General features: G+C 56.2%; 1 pseudogene; it reads right to left on the reverse strand.

Moving 5' to 3' along the window:
* Nucleotides 1-4,622, reverse strand: part of LOC138944315 (large subunit ribosomal RNA) — an 8,484-nt pseudogene extending 3,862 nt beyond the window's left edge.
* Nucleotides 4,623-5,000: the final 378 nt, after the last annotated feature.

A 5,000-nucleotide genomic window follows, 5' to 3' on the forward strand; every position in this document is an offset into this window, starting at 1 on the left:
CGCGCTCCGCATCACCATCGAGTATCTTCGAGAGACAGTATTTGAGGTTCTTTTTGTAGAGAGTCTGCACTATGGCATAATCCCTACACCTCTTTTGCTTCCTATTCTCTCTCCTCAAGTTGTTCGCTTTGGGAGGATTTCGCTGTCGTGCTTCTGCGCGTCTAGGAGGGGCAGCCGTCGGCTTAGGAAAAATCTTGCCCAGCCATCTCTCAATGGCATGAACGTCGATTCTCCCAGCCAGAAAGTCTTCTGCGATGTTCGCCAGAGACTCAGCCTCATAGCTCCGAAGGCGCCCCACAAGCTCACGGAGCTCCTCCACTACGCCTCGGAGCCTCCCAGAGGTCTCAGTGACCAACTGGGGTGCAGGCTGCGGCTCATCATAGGCCGTCTCAATGGACGGGCGGGCGACTCCTATCATCGTCGCACCGCCCGTGTTGCCAGCATCGTCAACATCATCGTTTTTGTTCGATGTGACCTCTTGGCAAAACGCTTGGACCAACTCGCGGTAAGCCTCTTGTCGACGCTTACCCTTGATGGCTTCCAAGGTTCTATTGGGGAACTTCTCATGGAGATATTGGTTTAAAAAGAGAATCCCCGCTGAGGTGGCTGTAGCCTCAGCTCTTGCCATGAGACGCACCTCCTCCTCCGACCATCTGGCCCTAACGCGTTCCACAACGACCGCGTTGTTGGCTTCCACGGGGTGCGCAATACGAGTGTGCACACCGAGGCCCTGCCTGTTCCTGAAGTCCCTGCCGCAGAGATCGCATGCAACGGGCGGTTCACTTGCCTGCTGTTCGGCAGTGGCATTGTCGCGATCCTGCGAGGGAGGAACCTGACGCTCGTCTGATGGCGCTTCGCCACAAGTCGCATCATCATTCACGCGTCGAACATGCAGTGCTCGGGCCATCCGAGAACCCGAGCGTGTAACCATTCTTTCATTTTCCATTACATATTTGCTGCATGTTGGGGGAGCAAACGGATTGACAACCGAGAGTCCCCCGAAGCCGTTCCTTTCTTGTCCCCACAACTCACCATGGAATCGGCACATGGGCCCTTGTGGGGTCCTTTGGGGAGCACTTCGCTGTGACATCACTTAGCCGTCGCCTACAGCCACTCGCTATTCAAAATAGGCGACGTTACCAGGAGTACCACGAGGAGGTAGATGCACAACTTGAACGTGAGAGGCTGATGGTCCTAACAAGAGGACTAATATCGCAGAGCGCTTCGCATCACGTCCCTACTATAGCCCTCATTCACCACACCCACTGCTCTCGGAGCTGATGTTAACTCCGGCTTTTGTCAGAGTCTTTACAAGCCACTTTGTCCTGTGATGGAGTACAGGATCTCCTTGCGTGCATGTTTCGCAAGGTAGGCCGCATTATTGCTAGCGGCGTGTTGCTTTACGCGGCGTGTTGCTTTCACGGCGTGTTGCTTTGCGGCGTGTTGCTTTATGATATTATGTATAAAGCATTCATAAAAAATTAAAAACTCTTGACAAAAAAGGGGACGAAGCAAGGCGGACCATTGATCCGCCTGCTCCGTCCCCTCAAAAGCAGTGAAAGTTGTAGTTAAGAGAGCTATAGCCAACCATGACTCTCAGACCCCAGGATCAACCCAGAACATCACCCGTGTAGGCCGGACCTTAATCCAGCACCGACACAAGATCAGTAATGAGCGTCACCCGGACGTCCTTAAGAGAGTCATAGTTACTCCCGCCGTTTACCCGCGCTTGCTTGAATTTCTTCACGTTGACATTCAGAGCACTGGGCAGAAATCACATTGCGTCAACACCCGCGAGGGCCATCGCAATGCTTTGTTTTAATTAGACAGTCGGATTCCCCTAGTCCGTGCCAGTTCTGAGCTGAGCGTTGAATGGCGGCCGAAGAGGACGACCACGACGGCTCGCGCCGCCACGGAAGCCTCGCAGCAAGGAAGATCCGCGGGAGGCCAAGGCACGGGACCGAGCTCGGATCCCGGGACCGGCGCGAGAACGCCGACCGTTCACCTCGCCCAGGCCCGGCACGTCAGCCAGACCCGCTTCCCGACCAAGCCCGACACGCCCCGCTCCTCAGAGCCAATCCTTATTCCGAAGTTACGGATCCAATTTGCCGACTTCCCTTACCTACATTATTCTATCGACTAGAGGCTCTTTACCTTGGAGACCTGCTGCGGATATGGGTACGAACCGGCGCGACACCTCCACGTGGCCCTCTCCTGGATTTTCAAGGTCCGAGGGGAAGATCCGGACACCGCCGCAACTGCGGTGCTCTTCGCGTTCCAAACCCTATCTCCCTGCTAGAGGTTTCCAGGGAACTCGAACGCTTATACAGAAAAGAAAACTCTTCCCGGATCTCCCGACGGCGTCTCCAGGTCATTTTGGGTTACCCCGACGAACACTCTTACGAGGGCCCGAATTGTATGCGGTTCCGCTGCCGGGTTCCGGAATAGGAACCGGATTCCCTTTCGCCCGACGGGCGTGTGTCTTTATATACATCATCATCATCATCATCAAAACGTCGCTCGCCAGCGGCAACGGAACGCGCGCGTAAAGCGACGTTCGTGCGCGACTCGCTCGGTTCTGCTGTTTTGTTGCTGTGTTTCTTCGACACTCGAGTATATTGTACGCCGTCATTGACATAGGATTTCTCCTAGGGCTTAGGATCGACTGACTCGTGTGCAACGGCTGTTCACACGAAACCCTTCTCCACGTCAGTCCTCCAGGGCCTCGCTGGAGTATTTGCTACTACCACCAAGATCTGCACCGACGGCGGCTCCAGGCAGGCTCGCGCCCAGACCCTTCTGCGCTCACCGTCGCGACCCTCCTACTCGTCAGGGCTTCGTGACGACGCGAGAGACCTTGCGACACCGTACCAACAAGACACGACGCGCCCGGCGCTCCCGTTGCCGCCCCACTTGCCGCTGACGGCAGAGTATAGGCTCGACGCTTCAGCGCCATCCATTTTCAGGGCTAGTTGCTTCGGCAGGTGAGTTGTTACACACTCCTTAGCGGATTCCGACTTCCATGGCCACCGTCCTGCTGTCTTAAGCAACCAACGCCTTTCATGGTGTCCCATGAGCGTCGAGTTGGGCGCCTTAACTCTGCGTTTGGTTCATCCCACAGCGCCAGTTCTGCTTACCAAAAATGGCCCACTTGGCACTCTGATCCGAGATGCTCGTGGCTTCATAATTCAAGAAAGCCAGAGATCTCACCCATTTAAAGTTTGAGAATAGGTTGAGGTCGTTTCGGCCCCAAGGCCTCTAATCATTCGCTTTACCAGATGAGACTCGTTCGCGTTCCGTGGGGAACGGTCGAGTGCCAGCTATCCTGAGGGAAACTTCGGAGGGAACCAGCTACTAGATGGTTCGATTAGTCTTTCGCCCCTATACCCAGTTCCGACGATCGATTTGCACGTCAGAATCGCTACGGACCTCCATCAGGGTTTCCCCTGACTTCGTCCTGACCAGGCATAGTTCACCATCTTTCGGGTCCCAACGTGTACGCTCTGGGTGCGCCTCTTCTCGCGATGAGAACGAGACGCCCAGGGAGTGCGAGGCCGCATCGCGACGCGGCCCATCCTCCCTCGATCGACGGCCAGGGTCGATCTTCACTTTCATTACGCCTTTAGGTCTCGCGACAAGTCCCAATGACTCGCGTACATGTTAGACTCCTTGGTCCGTGTTTCAAGACGGGTCCTAAGAGTACCCAAAGCAGTAGCGTCGCCGACCGGTATAGATCCCCCTCGATTCCCACAAGGGAATAAGAGGGACGTTCGACAGGCCTGTCGAAGGTGAACCGTACTTCAACCAACAGCGGGCCAGGACCGGGGACGGCGCAAAGTCCGTAACCTCCGAGTACCGTGGCGCGCGCTTGCGACGGCCTCGACGCACCGTAAATAGTGCGGCCTGATACCTTGCGCGTACCGCCGAGCAGCCGGCCGGGCGACCGGGGGTTTGTCGCGTGCCGTTTTACCGGCGACGCGACAGTCACCGCACCCGGACCGTAGACCGACACCCAGCGGGTCGCGACGTTCTACTTGGGGAGAAGTGCACGACGACGAGCGCCGGACATCGACGCACGGTAGCGTGCCCGCGCGAGAGCCGCGAGGACTCCGCGGGACATCGCCCACCGACGCGAAGCCAGCGCCGCTGACGATGAATCTCCCCGTTCGATCTTTTGGGTTTCTTAGGTTTACCCCTGAACGGTTTCACGTACTCTTGAACTCTCTCTTCAAAGTTCTTTTCAACTTTCCCTCACGGTACTTGTTCGCTATCGGTCTCGTGGTCGTATTTAGCCTTAGATGGAGTTTACCACCCACTTAGAGCTGCACTCTCAAGCAACCCGACTCTAAGGAGAGATCCTCCCGAGACGCGCACCGGTCGCTACGGGCCTGGCACCCTCTACGGGTAAGTGGCCCCATTCAAGATGGACTTGGACGCGACGCGACACCTCGGGATAAGCGGATCCTCCCAAACACCACATTTCCCTGCGGCGGAACCGCGGGATTCGGTGCTGGGCTCTTTCCTGTTCGCTCGCCGCTACTAAGGAAATCCTAGTTAGTTTCTTTTCCTCCGCTTAATAATATGCTTAAATTCAGCGGGTAATCTCGCCTGCTCTGAGGTCGTCAAAGAGTTTAGTTTTCGATAACCGTGGCCGCGCCGCCTCCTCCGCCGGCTCTTTTCTCACTTAGAGAGCGAGCGTCGGGAGAGCGGCAGCGCCGGCACAGCGGCTTCGCATTGTACTCGGAGGAGTGGCGAGGAGACGTGTTGTTTGTGACAACGATTCTTCCACGCGCGGCTCGCAGCCGCTAATAGGAGGAAATGTAAGCCGATCGAATCTCGTTCGAGTTGTCTGCTTGCAAACAACGAATAAGATCGGCGCGGATCGCGTCATCTTCGATCGCCGGGGACGCGAGATACATTGCGAGCGAGTGTGCGCGTACACGTACATCTCTATCACCCACATCCTTCAAATTTTCTCTCCGCATATCGTGTGTTATGCA

The sequence above is a fragment of the Polyergus mexicanus genome, unplaced genomic scaffold (genome assembly GCF_030449975.1).
Source record: "Polyergus mexicanus isolate NDT 795.1 unplaced genomic scaffold, iyPolMexi1.0 SCAF_152, whole genome shotgun sequence".
In the NCBI taxonomy this organism is placed as follows: Eukaryota; Metazoa; Arthropoda; class Insecta; order Hymenoptera; family Formicidae; genus Polyergus; species Polyergus mexicanus.